This window comes from Eschrichtius robustus, chromosome 10, assembly GCF_028021215.1.
Source record: "Eschrichtius robustus isolate mEscRob2 chromosome 10, mEscRob2.pri, whole genome shotgun sequence".
Classification (NCBI taxonomy): Eukaryota; Metazoa; Chordata; class Mammalia; order Artiodactyla; family Eschrichtiidae; genus Eschrichtius; species Eschrichtius robustus.
Genome location: NC_090833.1, coordinates 16,845,119 through 16,862,426, shown reverse-complemented (window position 1 = coordinate 16,862,426; position 17,308 = coordinate 16,845,119).

The window sequence follows — 17,308 nt, the reverse complement described above, 5'->3', positions numbered from 1 at the left end:
CTGTTCACTCTGTAGGAAATAAAATGTCATGTTTCCTGGATACCATTAATAAAGGTGGACTATAAATCCATGTTTGATTACAGCATCGCAATTATTCCCGTCTTCCAAGCAGATAGCTTGAGGTTATCTCAACTCTTCTCCATCCCTTTATCCCCACATCTGATTATTCACTAAGTCCTACCGCTTTCATTGTTAAAGTATTTCTCTCATCAAAACCTCTTCTTTCTGTATCTGTTCTTACTACCCTTGCCATAGTTCTGAACCTAATCTTCTCTGTCCCAGGTTGTTGCAGCTTTTCTTAACTGAGTTCTTCTAAACTTTTTCCACATTACTTTGTCTTCCAAGCAAGTTATTTTTTTGAAATGGCTCAAATTCTAATCAATGTTTGATTATCCTATATTGTTTACTAGGCAGGGTTTTATAGTTTGTCTTGGTAGTCAGGATCGTCAACCTTTTGGTTCTAACCTCCCTTCCTACTGGTGGATCTCAAGTGACTGTGCTCTCCAGGGGACATTTTTGGTTGTCAAGACTGGGAAGGGGGAATGTTACTGGCACGTAGGGGGTAGAGGCTGAGGATGCTGCTTGACATCCTACAATGCCCACACACCACACAGAATCATTCAGCCCAAAATGTCAATACGCCAGGACTGAGAAAACTTGCTTTACAGCTGAGGTAATCAGAACAAGGCTGGAAACAGAAACAGTAGGTGCGATTGCTAGTTAACAGATGCGAAGTTGGGAGAAAGCAGGATGGAGTGTGAGAAAGCAAGAGGAGAAGTTCAAGACTGATGTGCCCTTCGTGTATATGATTTGCTCCACAGAAGGAAATGAGCATGAATGATAAAGAAATCGAGCTGCACTGGACAGCTGGGTATAGGGGAACCTTCAGGAAAACACTGGGCAATGCACGCGTGAGGCAGCGGGTCTGGGAGAGGAGAGGAGTGTTGCATTTTCTGCAGGGCACCTCCTAGACAAAGCACATGTGACAAACAGGCTCGCCTCTCTCTCAGAGGCAGCAACAGGGATTTTTGATATGTAAATGCAAACATATATAAAAATCATCTCTGGAACTGCACTTTATATCATTGAAATATGAGACCAAATTAACTCCAGTAACAGAAATTTAACGAGAACAATGATGATAATACTAACAATTATAATAGTGATTTAGATTCATGTCACTTTTAACCTGAAGAGTTTGATGAAATAAAGAAATCATAATTAAGTTTCTATAGCGATATAAGAAACTGTGTGATAAAACCTTTAGTGATGTTATTTTCAGATAAAATATAAATTTCTAAAGTTCCAGATGCAAGGCAGTGAAAAGTGTTTTTGTTTTTGTTTTTGCAATAAGCCACTGAATGCGAGATAATTTCAAAGGGGAATTTAATGATAAGATTTATGCAGTGAAGATACCAAGAGGGCCACAGACACACACCTTCACTTTCTTAGGTTGCTGTGGCTGATTTGCACTTGTATTAGGACGTCTGTGAGGTGACATGCATGATTAATCACTAATATTATCATTAATATCTCTTAATATAGAAGATGGATCATGGTGTATCTAAATTGCACCCTGCCTCAGCTGTTACTTTATTAAAAAACTGAGACCAACAGTCAGAGAGAAATATTAATGGCATGCAATTTAGTTTAAATCTTAGTTCAAAGAGATCTCAAAAATAATTGTATGTTTTGCCAGGAGGAATACCTGTTATGCAAAAACTGTTTTGGACCAATTCCCTTGCTCTTCAGATCAAATGAATGTCTGTTCCATATTAACATGTTTATTTGATCTCAGGTTGTCAATAAGACCATTAGAGAACATTCAGCTTCAAAGACCGAGATGGCACAGTAAAGATACAAGTGTAAAGAACAGGGTGAAGCGAGGAATTTATTTTTAACCTCATGGAGGATTGGACTTTAATGAGATACTACTTTAGGTCTGAAATGGGAGGTTTGCAGCAAGAAAAAAAAAAAGTTGAATGTGATTATTAACCCAATCTTGTCTTTACAAGATGCTTTCTAAATGACTATAGCTTACATTTGGGTAATACTGTGGAGCACCTACATATAGAGCACCTACATATGGGCTATTTCATTTGATGTTCACTTTGATGTTCATTTGATGTTCAACCTAGCCATCAGGCAGGGCAGAAGTTACCATCCCCATTTTACAGATTACGAAACAAATCATTCAAAAAAGACAAGTGATTTCTTTAAAGTCACCCAGTAAAATACCCCCTGTTTACAGCCTTATCTAAAGTAGGATTTTTTTTTAACTAGATGACTATTACAGTCTCTCCTAAACTTGGTATTTTAAAATATGTTTAAAAAGTATTTTACATTAAGAAAGTACTACATGGTTTGTATTCTGTTTCCAAGTGTATTATCTCATTTGATCCTCATAACAACCCACCAAGCTAAGCATTATTATCTCTAATTTAAAGATGAAGCCATAGATGTTCAAAAAGTTTAAGGGATTTGCCCCAGGTCACCATTTTGAGGACATGGCTGGAACTCAAGCCCATGTGTTGAGTCCAAATTCAAGGTGAGTTTCTACTATATTTATTCTGAAATGCAGCTTAATTGTTAGTGGATGTCAGATTCCTAGGACTATTTGACTTTCAATGAGACACTTGGAACTCCAGTGTCTTTAAAGAACCAGACAGATGAATCTGTCATAGAAATTTCAGGTTCTTCCAGGGATAGAGGAAGGACTTCATTTTTGGCTAGGCTGCCTTCCCAAATGCCATAAACCCTAGCGTGTGAGCAGCTGTGCTTAGGATATCCTAACGAAAAAACTGTCCTATCTGATTCCACTGTCCAAACGGAAAGAAATACAAAGAAGTTAAACATGAAAAACAGATGTCTAGCAAACCTTTGTTTCTGGGAGACCGGAGCAGTGGGAGGCTATGAAGAAGTCATTTATCATTTTAAAGGTGGCTATGTCCCTTTAAATGCAATCTGTAATGACTTATGACTCCAGCGACCCTTCTTGATTACTGCCTGTTGCCATCCATTATCACCATGGAAACAGCACTGTTGCCAGCTGTGTGCTTTGTGGTGGGGTGGAGGCGGTGCTATTGACCGGGGACAAGAGGCTAGTACGTGTGGGACTCTGGATTTTTAGGACTCTTTTTTTCAAGAGGAAAGAAATTGAGGGGACATGGCTCCATTCTTCCCACAGCAGGCCCCTAGGCAAGGTGTAATCCACAGGGGAACACCAGACCAGATGGTCTCAATGCCCTTGCCTCTCTCTGGGAAGAAAATAAGATGGGATCAGAAACACTCCAGTCTGGATGATAATCTACCAGGTGGCAGAAGGCATGAGGAAGGGGCAAACCATGTGCAAATTTCATTAACACAGTTTCTCATGGAGACTCTTCAAGCATGCAAGCCAATCTTCTCTGCTGCCTTGTTCCTAAGCCTCTCGTGTATTCATCTCCAAGAGTGATCTGCAAAATCCATCCAGCCTCCCCCTACCTGACTCAGCCTTAATTTCATCCCCATCTTCCTTCTATTTTGGTTTTCTGCCCCTCTCTTTGCTCTTCTTGTATGTGACCCTTAGCCTTTTATGCCTGCCTGCTTTCTCTCATCTCCCCTTCCATATCTAAAGAATGATGTTAGCAAGATAGACTGGGAAAAGAAGGAGACAATCTATTCCAACCTCCTCCTGTTATAGACAAGAAAACTGGCATCCAAAGTGGTTTCAGGAACTCCCCAAAACCATTCAGAGCTCTCTTGGCAGCCTCAGTACTAAAACCCGCGTCTCTGAATTCCTAGCGCACTGCTTCCTCTAGCATATGGGTTTGCTCTATCATATTTTCCCCTCACTTCTTAGGCTAATTCTCTGCCACACAGAAGTACAGTCAAATCTCAACTCTAGGCCAATTATTATTTAGCGCAGAGTAATCCTTGCTTTCACGGAGGGTTTTTCTCTGCAGAACTTGGTTTGCCCCAGAGACTTCAGAGGATTCATTCTCATGAGATACTCAAGTTGGAGGGGTGCAGGGCCAGGATGGCTTAGTCATCTTTCTACTTTATTTAGAGTGAGCATTAAAGTCCCAGGGCATGGAAAGGCTCAAAATGGGTATATAAAAAAGTGCTAGAAAAATCAGAATATTGCACACTGCCCTGCTGAACTCTGCTTGAGCTGCAGGCTGCTGGGGGAATGAGAGACACCATCTCTGGGTTTGCTGCAAAAATGTTTCACACAAACATTATTTGGTTAGCAAAGGAATTTTTTACACATGACATTCCATTCAACTTCCAAGATCTCTGGAGAATGCCCACAATCGATGTCTGGTGTTAAGATAGAGGCAGGCTGGTAAAGTAGAAAGGATACAGAACCTGGAGACTGTTGACCTGGACCCCAGTCCTGGCTCTGCAGCCAAGCCTGCACTGAAGCTGTGATTAAACCCCTTCCCCTCCTGGACCTCTATGTCTTTGTTTGTGATGTCAGGTTGTACGCCAAGGTTATCTATCCTCTAGAACACCTTTTCCAACTTCAGCCTAATTGTAATGATAATAGCAGAGGCAGGATCGCTGCCCTTTATTTAGCCCTACTGTGTACCCAGCAACTTTGCAAGCATCATTATCCTATTAATGCTCATAACCTCTCACATAGGTAGGAACTGTTATCTCAAATTAGAAATAAGGAAATGGATTCAGACAGATTAAGGATCTTGCCTAGGGTTATTACATATTAATTTAAACAGCAAAACTAGGATTCATGCCCAGGTCTGTTGGTCCAACACCACTTTACCAAATGACAATGTCTTTGAAGAGTCTATGATTTTACTGTCATTTCTGACTTTTTAAAAGCCACATATTCATTTATTCAATGAATATTTATTGTGTCTAATACATGCAATTTTTTCTTTGTAATACTTTTATTTCAGACTTACATAAAGGAATGAATACTTTTATCCCCTCTCTTGAAAGTAAATAGTCTCTTTGATGGTACTCTGATATTATTTTAGCCACTCCAGCTTTTGTTTGATTAGTATGGTATATCTTTTCTCATCCTTTTACTTGTAACCTATTTGTGTCTTTATACTTAAAGCATATTTCTGGTAGACAGTATATAATTGGGTCCTGTTATTTTATCCATTCTGACAATCTCTGCCTTTTAAATGGAATAGTGAGACAACTTATATTTAATGTAATTATTAATATGATTTGGTTTAAGGCTGCTACTTGCTATTTGCTTGATCTGTTTCCTTTTTCCTCTTTTCTGATTTCCTTTGGGTTAGTATTTTTCATGATTTTTTTCTTATCTCTTTTGTTGGTTTATTAGATAAGGCTCTATGCTGTGTTATTTTAACGGATGCTTTAGGGTTTATACTATAACTTATCACAGTCTATTTTCAAATGACATTATATCACTTCGCGTATAGTATAAAAAGCTTACATTAGTATGTTTCCATGTCTCTCTTTCCTGACCTTTGTTCTTTTTTTTCTCATACATTTTATTTCTAATTATGAACCCCAAAATACATTACTATTTTTGCTTTAAATGGTCATTTATCTTTTTTATGGCTTTATTTTTTTTTAAGAGCAGTTTTAGGGGCACAGCAAAATTAAGAGAAGGAATAACATGCAACTTTTAAAAAGCGGGGGATACAGTGATGAACAAAAGAGACAAAGCCCCTGTCCTCCTGAAACTCACAGTCTATTTTATGTATTCAGGGAACTGTAATCAGATAAATATGCACATAACTTTATGTAGAAATCAATGTTCTGAAGAAAGAAATTGGATGACGGGATAAAGCCAGTTTAGGTGGCTTCCCTGAGCAAGTGACATCTAGGCTGAGACCTGAAACAGAAGAATGAATCAGCTATTCACAGAGCTGGGGGAGAAGGGTGGCAGGTAGGGAGGAACAAGAACAGAGTCCTGCGGAGGGAAGGAGCTGGTATTTCTGAGGGAGAGCAAGTGGAGTGGAGACGAAGGGGTATGAGTTCTGCGGAGCAATGCAAAGGGTGAAAGATGATCTGGTCAGAGCTGTAGACAGGAACCAGATGAGTACAGCCTTGAAAGTGCTGTGAGGTCATACAGCTCCATTTTAAGTGTGAGGAGACGTCAAAAGAATGTAAACATGTATAACCAAGATGTATGTATGTGAATACACACTCTCTAGAGTTTAAACATGAAATAGTTTTAAATCTTTCAACACTTACCTCAACTATACTCTATGCAAGTTTCATTAACAACATCTTTTGGTCTTGCTCCTTTGCTTCTGAGCCATTTTCATATATTAGAGCACTCTAGCTATACTACTGAATTCTTAGCCCTGGTTACTTTAATGCTAATCTAAAACTCTCTTTAAGATTTTGTCTTCTCACCTCCCCAGTACAGACTAGATCTATCCAAGGCTCTAGCGTAGGGGCCAGAAATGTTTTTCTGTAAAGGGGCAAATGGTAAACATTTTAGGCTTTGCAAGGCCATATGTTCTCTGTCACAACTACTCAACTCTGCAGTTATAGTGTGAAAGCAGCCATAGACAATACAGAAATGTGCAGGCGTGGCTGTATTCCAACAATATTTATACACAGTGAAATTTGAATTTCATGTAATTTTCAGATGTCTTGAAATTTTATTCTTCTTTTCGTTTTCATTTCTTTTCTATCTTGGCTCATAGGCCAAATAGAAACAGACAGGATAGTTTTGCCTTCTCTGGTGATTTGGAGTTAGAGGAGGTATATGAAGTATATGGTCCACTTTTTATACAAAATTTACCCCTCCTCTATTTTTATGTCTTTCATCTGGTGAGCAGGGCCAGGGATGATAGAAGTCGTCTATGTGCCGACCCATGGTCTTTTTGCTGTATTTTCGCTGTTGGCTGTCACCATTCTTTAGGCTAACATTGAATGGGAGAAGCAGAAACTGTCAATACCCGTCCGTATCCCCTCAGCCTGTATCTTTTTCATTGACTAACTTCCAACTGCCAGAACCTATATCTCTTTGCTTGATAGTTTTCCTTGGCTTCCAGAGCACCCTCTTCTTATGCAGTAGTAGGTTGGAAGTGGTAGGGAATTAATATTCCTCAGGAGCAGCCCTCAAGTATTCCTCAAACAATGATTGACAGGAGAGGGCAGATAAAACCCCCAGCTCCCTCTCCTCCAGGATTATCCTAAGGATAATCCACATTGGCCTCAGCAGGATTTAGATACAGTTGTCCTCAGTGGCAACTTGCTTGATAACTCATTCTTTATTCGTTGCTTCCCGTTTCACTTCCTTACTCTCTTACAAATGTTTTTGAGGATCACCTCCCTAATAAAGTACTTGAACTTGAATCCTCGCCTGAAGGTCGGGTTCTAGTGGAAAACAAAACAAGATAATGGGCATCTAGACCCTCTGTGTCAACCAGTGTCCAATGCTGATCCCCTTTTAAGACACATAATGAGAGCTTTGGAGGTCTTCAGTGGGATCTGTCTGTGAATGTTTAGATGTGAATGTTGTCTTCAAATATCTGACATTTATCATAGAGGAAGGATTTGATTTAAACCCACGTGGCTCTAGAGGACAGAAATAGGATAATCAAATAAACATTATGGGAAGTATAGCTCAGATAAGAAAGAGAGTTTTCATAGTCATAGTTATCATGAATTAACTTGGTCTACCTCATGAGTCAGTGAGATCCTAGTCTATGGATATATCCACATGAAATTTGACCAGTGACTTCTTGGTAGGGATATTAAAGAGTACGCAATCAGCTGACTGAAGTTAGACCTGCATATGCATTAAGATTCCTTCACACTCTTGCATTCTTGCATCTGGGGATTAAATAAAGAAACCTCGAAGCACTGGGAAAGGCAAACAAACCAAATGTCAGGAATTGATACATCACAGAAAAGAAACTTTATCCAAATTGTGATGACTGAGTTTAGGAAATTGTTTCTTATCCAAAAACTCATAACTCATTTCACAAGATAGTTTCCAAAGGATCCTGAAACTGTTGATGTGGAGAACGGTGACTCATAGCCCAGTCTGACACCTCTTCATACCTGAAGAGAAATTTATCCAAGTTGAACAACCATAATCTCCCCTAGGAAGAATTATGGCACCATTACCCTGCCCTCCAGTGGCTCTTTCTCCTCTCTTCCCAGAGAAAACTGAGCAAAAAGTAAAATATTTTATTGCTCTCAAAGTCATGTCAAATATTTATTGGGGCAATTCTCTAGTTGTCACCACCAATTGCACACCCTGGTCATGTTATAAATCTTATTAGTGTCATACTCATGAAAGAGAACAACCTGACTTGGGCACTTGGTTAGCAGGTCTTTCTTACTCTCTACAGAATGGGATTCTAAAATTTCATGTAGAAACTGGCAAGGGTAATGGAGATTAGGAATTGGTCAAAAAGTACAGGAAAGATAATGAATCATTTAGAATCTTAAGCGATGGAGTTAGAGACATTTCAGAGAATGTCAGAGCTAAATCTTGTGTTTCAGTGTTGAGGGGAAGGAAGAAAATAGCACACAAGCCATGGTATCAGCCGACCAGAGTTCTTGTCTCAATTTTGTTCCTATTTCACTAGGAAACAACAAGTAAGTAGATTCCCTTCACTGGGTTTCAATTTTTTTTCATTTTTAAAGTAAAGGGATTGAAACATTGACTGCTAAATTCCCTTCAGGTTTAAAATTGTGATTTATAGCTGCATCTATTATTATCCTTTTCCAAAGTATTTTTCCTATACATTCACTCAGTAATGTGAGATGAATATCTGCATGCTAAGTATACATATAAACACATATATGTTTATACATATACAAACTTGTATATATATTGTTTACATACATGTTTGTATATGTATGTAGATGGTTGTTTGTATTCATATAAATATACACTTATAATTAAATATACACAATCATATGTGTGTGCATGTGTGTCTCTGTACATACACACAGACAAATATAACATGCGTATATGCATAAAAAATAAGAAAGCAGAATGAGGAATATCTAGTGGAGGGATACGATTTCAAAGTAAGTTAGATGTGGGAAAAGAATCGCTTCACTTTCATCAGTTGAAGAAGGCTTCCTGGAAGAAGTAGAATTTTATTAATTATTTAACGAAGGAGTGCTAAATTCTAGATGAATTGATGGTGATGGGTCATGTGTGGTCATGCCATTTGCACAAATAATATCTTGAGAGCAGACTTGGATCTGAGTGGGACAATCCTTTTAAGATGGCATTAAAGTCATCATGACAATGGCCATGGGCAGGGATTTTTCAGTTGGATTAGTAGACCATTTCAGTATTAGCTATGTTTCAGCAATCTACTATTTTCACCCAAGTGCTAGAAGTACATGGAAATTAGGAAAATAAGTAAGGTATATTAGGAAAGTAAGTGATAGAAAAATGAGACACGGTGTCTGCTTTCAAGAAGCTGACAACATGATGAGGAATAAAGATTAAACAAAGATGTATTTATTAAAATGTGTACTAAGTTCAGAGTAACAAAGAAGAGGTGGAGAAGGAAATAAACACAGAAAGAAGAGACAGCATGAAAAGCTTGATGGCAAAAAACAGAGACAATTGGGTGAGCCTAGAGCAGGAGTCCCCAACCCCCAGGCTGCAGACTGGTACCGGTCCGCAGCCTGTTAGGAACCGGGCTGCACAGCAGGAGGTGAGCAGCGGGCGAGTGAGTGAAGCTTCATCTGCTGCTCCCCATCACTCGCATTACTGCCTGAACCAATTGTCTTCCAGGAAACCAGTTCCTGGTCCCAAAGAGAAGGTAGAAGCATCAGATTGTGAAAGACTTAAAAACAATGTTAAAGATATTGGTGTTTATAATGTTTTATGCAGAGGGGTGACATGATCTTAATTTGCATCTACTGGAGAATAACTTGGAGGAAGACTAGACTGAAAATAGGGAGAGAGAGAGGCTATTACAGTCATCCAAATGAGAAAAGGGGAGAACCACAGGTATGAAAGTGAGGATGAAGAAAAGATGGCTATATTAGTTCCTGTGGCCACTGTAACAAAGTACCACAAACTTGGTGGCTCAAAGCAACTCTGAGAGTTCTGGAGGACAGAAGTTTGAAATCATGGTGTTGGTAGGGCCATATTCCTTCCAGAGTTTCGTGGGGGAAATCCATTCCTTGCCTTTTCTGGCTTCTGGTGGATGGTGGCATTCTTTGGTGTTCTTGGCTTGCTGTGGTATTGCTCCAAACTCTGCCTCTGCCTTCACATCACCTTCTCCTTGGCATGTCTTAAATCTCCCTCTGCCCTTCTCTTATACAGATGTTTGTTATGGTGTTTAGGACCCGCCTGGATAACCCAGAATGATCTCCTCATCTCAAGATCCTTAACTTAATCACATTTGCAAATGCCTCTTTTTTCCAAATAAGGTAGCATTACAGCTTCCAGGAATTAGGATGTTTACATATCCTTGGGGGCACCATTCTGCCCACTACAATGACAGATAGTAGAAACACACAGGATGGAAAAAATTGTGATCAAGAAGGATCAGGGGGAAAAGTCAAGTTTCATGTATAAAGTTCTAGCATGGATAACTGGGTAAACAGTAGTATAACTGGTTAAATAGTAGTGCCACCAACTGAAACAGAAAATAGCAAACGAGGGGTTGGTTTAGAAATTATGATGATGAGTCTTATTTTGGACCTAATGAGTTTGAGACGCTTTTGGCCATCCAAGTGAAGGCATATGATCCTGAAGTTAAAGAAAGGGGTCTGACAGAAGACACCTATTTGGGAGCCAGTGTCTGTAAATTAGCCTGGAGGCCAATGAGATAACTTAGAACAAATGTGTAGTAACATAAGCAGTAGAGCAGTGATGTAACCCTAGGGAACACCACCTTGAGAGAGGCAGGAAAGTTCAAGGAAGCATAACAGACACTTAAAGTGGACACTTAAAGAGAAAAATGGTCATACATGAAATGGGAAGACCAGTTGAGTCTACAGACGCCAAGCAAAAATAAGAGTTGTCATCTCCTGACTATCTGGACTTGTGCCAAAACTCTACATACATCCTGGAATCCTCACAACTGTCCTGTGGTGTAGGTGCAATGATTCTACTTTTAGATAGGAACTAAAGGTTATGGAAGGGTTTCTGATTCAAGATCACAAAGCTAGTCCATGTTAGAGCTCAGATCCAAATGCATGTCTGTGTGACTTGAGAATATATGATCTTAGGCAATCTCTATTCTGTCTTTCTTTTGAAGAGTGGTTGGCTAGTGAATAGGAGAGGAGGGGAGAAGAGGACATGAACATAGCAAGTGTTCACTGGTCTTCCCACAGTTTGGCTGATAAAGGAAAAAAGACAGAGACTGAATGGTTAATAGAGAGTAACCACAGGCCAGATGATTTTTTTTTTTAAAGGATATGTGAGCCCTGAGCATGTTTATAGTATAAGGAGAAGGATTCTAAAAGGAAAGGGTTAATTATAAAGAGAGATTTTGATTGATTACCCCAAGGTTGTGGAAGAGGAGAGGGGTTCAAATGCACAGGTGGTTGCACTTGCTCTTGAATCTCAGTTTCCTCAACTGAAAAATATGGACAATAAACCCGTCCCTTGTAGGAGAGTTGTGCAGATTAAATGAAATAAAGCTCCAGAGGCACTTTGTAAACTAACTACCATACTAATTATTGGTTTGTTATCCTTAAAATGATATCTAGAGGAGATGGATTGGTTGGTAAGAGACCACAAAGAAGCTGAAAGATATCGACTCATGTGGGTGACAGTTCTCTAAGCTGCAGTTGGCAAAAGATAGTGAGGGGATCTTAAGTTGTAGAAGCTGTGTTTCTTGGGAAACTAAGTGGAGTTGCATTCTTCCTGCCTTTGCCTGTCTTCTGACAAGAGCTAGTTCGAAGCCAGGAAAGTTCCAGCTGAGGACAGAAGGGGCTGTACCAGCTGTCATGTACATACTAGTGGGAAGCAAGGTTGGATTAGGTGTGTTGGTAAAATGTTTAACAACTAGCTCTCCAGGTAGAAAAAATCCTTATATAACATTTCCTGATGCCCTGGAAAAATTATTTCCATTGTGGCGGACTTCAGTCTACCAAGTGAGAGTGGAGTTGAAAGAGATGTAAACAATCAGCCTTGTGAGCCAGCATGAGCAGGCTCTAGCACTTGCTGTGAAGGAAACTTGTGGTTTAGAAAGTGAATATTTTGATTCCCAATTTCAGAGATGGAAGCAGAAGCTTAGCAGGATGAAATATCTTGCCTAATTTTATGTAGCTAGCCCATAGGGGAGAGAGGCAGTTAAAAACATTAGTTACACATACAAAACACTACGCTGCATATTTTGTTTTTAATCTTGATTCAAGTGTTTAGGTTCCAAATCCCGTATTCTTTCTGTTAATTTCTGTGATAACTTTTAGGTACCTCTGATTATTTTCAATCCTTTCCCTGAAACACATATTCAGAGGTTTCTGCTTTCATATTGTTAAAGTCCAAGAGAACATGAAAGATTTATAAAGTCCTTCTTCCCAGACCAGGTTTTGGACTTAAGGCAAACAGAGTTCAAAATATTAACTTTGCTATAGATAAAGTTAATATTAAGAAAATGGTTTGTGCTGCATTAAGTAATCTTTCTAATGCTGACTCCAGCATTAGAGAGACTTACACATCCAGTGACAGGTATGTTAGGCCAAGTTTTTGTTGAAACTTAGGGCACTGAAAACTGAGAAGAGCTTGCCCCTCCTTCCCTGAAAGTGGATCACTCACAAGTGAAAGAGAGAGAAGGGGAGGTTGTTTATGTCCAGCTGTTCTTTTCAAACTCAGCAAATGGTTTACTCCACTTCCTTTTATATGGGAATTAACCCCAATCCTTCTCAAACAAACAAACAAAAAAAAAAAAAAAAAGAAAAGGAAAAATTCATTTTATGACACCACTATTACCATGATACCAAAGCCAGACAAAGACATCACACATAAAAAAATGAGAGACCTATATCCCTTATGCATATAGATGCAAAAATTCTCAACAAAATACTAGTGACTGAATCCAGCAGTATATAAAAAGGATTATAAACTATAACCAAGTGGGATTAATCCCAGGAATGCAAGGTTGGTTCAACATGTGAAAAGCAATCAATTTAGTACACATATTACTAGAATAAAGGGGGAAAAACCCCATGATCACCTCAATAGATGCAGAAGAAAATATCTGACAAAATTCAATACCCTTTCTTCATAATAACACTCAACAAACTAGGGGAGAAAAACCATATGCAAAATGCAATTGGAGCTTTCTTCACACAAAAGGAAACATCATCAGAAATAGGGAAAAAATTAAACAAAAGTGTGAATTTTGTCAATTACCTTGATTTTCTGACCCCACCCTGAAAAGAGCCATTTGATGGACACAGAAATTGTTATGGCTGGAAGGAATAGAAAGAACATTTTTGAAGCAGAACTGGGTAGATTGCATGCTATAACACAATTATACAAGTATTGGTTTAAATTTTGAATGATTATTTATTAGCGGTATGATCTTTGGGCATCTTAAGCTTTGTGATACTTAGTTTCCTCATCTGTAGAATTATTATAATACTTATTTGCTAAGGTTGTTACAGAGTCAGCGTTAGTATGTGTGAAGAGCTTAGCATGGTCAATAGTCAGGCACAGATTAGGCACTTCCTAATAATAGTTTTACTATTATTCATAGCTATGGGGAGCAGGATGATAGGATGGGAGGGGAGTTAGCCTGGCTAGGGGGACACCCACTTAAGATGTGGATTTGGGTATATACCCTAAAAAAGTGAAATCACTATTGGAAAGAGATATCTGCATCCCCACGTTTACTGCAGCATTGTTCACAATAGCTAAGACATGGAAACAACCTAAGTGTCAATTAAGGGATGAATGGATAAAAAAAATGTGGTGTATATACAAAATGGAATATTATTAAGTCATAGAAAAATAAGGAAGTCCTGCCATTTGTGACAACATGGATAAACCTGGAGGGTATTATGCTAAGCGAAATAAGTCAGAGGAAGACAAATACTGTACGATCTCATTTATACGTGGAATCTAAAAATGCCAAATTCATAGAAACAGAGAGTAGAATGGTGGTTGCCAGGGTCTGGGGGATGATGTTGAAAGGGTACAAACTCCCAGCTATAACATGGATAAGTCCTGGGGACTATAGCTAACAATACAATATTGTATATTTGAAAGCTGCTGAGAGAGTAGATCTGAAAAGTTCTCACCATCATCACAACAGAAAAAATGATAATTATGTGAGATGATCTGTGGTAATCAATTTCACAATATACATGTGTATTAAATCATCATGTTTATGCCTTAAAATTATACAATGGTATGCCAATTATATCTCAATAAAGCTAGAAAAAAAAAAAGAAATGGAGTAGGACAGCACTCATAAAACAAGAAAGCAATAGAAGTTATCTCTAGTTTATTCTATGACATCTTGCGTAATCCTGGGTAAGTCATGAATCTGATTCTGGTTTCCACGTCCCCCATCTGTAAAATGGAATAGGTGAGTTACGTGATCTTTGGGGTATCTTTTAGTTCTGAAACTCAGTGACTCTCCAAAGTGGAGATGGCACAGAATAGAGGTAGGAGAATGCCACATGCAACCCTTTCAGTATAACTGTAGACTGTGTTTGAATACAAGCTCCAATTTACTTCTACCAAAGGTGACAAGAGGAAAGAACATCAACATGATGACACTCCTTTTTGGCTCTAAAAAGCTTCCAGATTGTGTCTAATTTTAAACCACTCTCTGGAGGCCAAAGAGGTGCCTGTGGACAGCTTGACGATAAATCTTTCAACACACACAACTCTTCTCCTTGTCATCTCAGTGTGAGGAACGTGAGCACTTCAAGCTTCCTCCTCCAGAGTCATCAATCTGACACCTGTCACCAGCATCTGATTCATTATAAAAATATTTAATTCTTCCAAGATGAATTGGCAGAATGTCCAAAGAGAGGGAATAAAAGGCACAGGAGAGATGGAAAAGGCTGTTTTCAGAGAGGGCTTCTGCTTGGCTCAGAATCCAATAAACATTTTTAGAAGGGAAGCCAAACCCAATGGTTTTCTTCATCACCAATATCAGTAGCATCATTTTGGTCAAATTCAGCAGTAATGTTAATAACCCATTGATCTTTCTAGCCTCACAGTTCTCTAAGGTTGTCTCCCGTGGGAATCCTTACCTCCTCTAATCTTTGGTAGCCCCACATATTCAAAGTCAAAGTTAAGAAACTTTCAGACCTGTTTCTCTCCCAAGATTTTCAACTCAGGAGGCCTTTCTAATCCCAACCTTAAAGGAACTTTGATAGCTTCCCACACCTATAGGATAATGTTCAAAGCCCTCACTTTCAAAGATCAAAAATTGTCATATGCCTTCAACCTATTTTCTCTGCATCAAGATATTTCCATCACTCTGAACTAATCATGACCCCTGGCTTTATGTTCACCTTGTTCTGGGATGTTCTTTCTTAATAGCTTTACTTCAGAGCTTTTCAACCTTATGCCTAATGACATTTGGGGACAGATAATTCCTTGTGTGGGAGCTGTTTGTGCATCGCAGGATGTTTTGCAGCATCCCTTGCATATCCCAAGTATGACAAACGAAAATGTCCACTGGAGTTTAAAAATGTCTCTGATTGAGAGCCATTGCTCTACTTGGAAAACTTCTAACCAGCCTTCACTATGCAGTTCAGATGTCCCCTCTTCTGTACAGGCTTTCTAACTTCTCTAGGAAAACTGACTGATTTCCTCCCATAACTTTATTCTCACTATGGTCAGGCATGCTCTGCTGTAGTTATTTCTGTAAATGCTTGTCTCTTCAGCTAGACTGAGCTTCTCTAGGGAAAAGACCTTGTCTTATTCATCACTGCATTCTCATCTCCTAGCATAGTAGCTGGCAGCGGAACTATGGTTAGTGATCAAAATCTGTTAATTTATCTGATATTTATATCAGTCCCATGATGTAAAAAGAGCAAATATTATTTTTTAATTAGGCAGATAATTTTTCCATTGGGCAGATGTAGTTCCAATTGCAACTGACAGGACTATAGCTCAAATTGGCCTGGGAAAAATTCGACATATTATGGCTCATGTATTTAGAAAAAAATTTAAAAAAAAATCCAGGTTTAGACTTCAGGCATAGCTGGATCCAGGTGAATAGATCCTGGGCAGGAGAAATGTTAGTTCAGATTAGGTATTCAGAAATTTTTAGGTGTTGAGAAATTTTAAAGGAATTTTAGTGAACTTGCCCAAAGTACAGGATTAGGCAGAGATTGAGGATGGAAGAAAATAACAATGTGGATTTTATTCAAGTTTGCTTTAACCTCAGTTCTAATGCTTCTTTTGGAAGAGAAAATGCTTCTCAGGATTCACACTAGCACCTGAATCCTGACATAAGGATTCAGGTGCTAGTGTGGATCCTTATTATTTCTATTATATCACATAAAAGTACTCAAGATTCACTGACTTTTAGATCCTGTGTAGTTTAATGTTTTCCAGGATGAAAGAGTCTAGAAATGTGTGATTTTATAGTCCCAGCGATATCTATTCCCAAGAATAACTTAATTTAGTCAATAATTCTGCTATTCATTGATCCCGGTCACCCAAACTTAATGTCTGGGTTCTGGGTCTTGAACTATGCTTTGCACCAGTGGTAAATCATTCTTCTCTTACATTTGACTGACTAGTAGGCCTAGGAGTTTTTAATTTATGTCCTTTTAGAGTTTTTGTTTTTTTTTTTTCTCTGAGGGAAAGCCTAGCCATAGACCACACAGCAGAATAGCTGGGACTAGATCTCTTGACACATATGAGTGATGACTTTTCTTCATCAATATAGTATAAATTAAAATTCAATAAACTTCACAGGAAGGGAATACCACAGTTGGGTGGGCAGGTAGGTAAATTCCCTAGAATACAGATCAGATGAGGGATTTCTAGGGATCTAGAAAAGGTTGCAATTTGGAGATACCATACAAGGCAGCTCTTTTATGGAACAAGACTTTCCCCAAAGCCGTTAAGACACACATTTGCGAGCTGGGATAACCATACAAAGTGAAAACACTCAGACTAGGTGTGTGGCAACCTAGGCTTTGGCAAGACCTTAGTCAAGTCACAGAATCACAGAATATCAGAGAAAGAAGAGATTTTAACCATAAGTTGCAAGTCTCTTATTTGTGATGGTGTAGATATTGGTCCAGAGGGACACAGTTCTGGGCCAAAACTATGCAGTGGCAGAGTCAGGATTAGAACCAAGATGTGTTAACGCTGCACTTGCAAACCAGTATTTCCTTTGGTATTCATGACGTTCCTACTATACAGGTATTATTATTATTATCTCCATTTTAG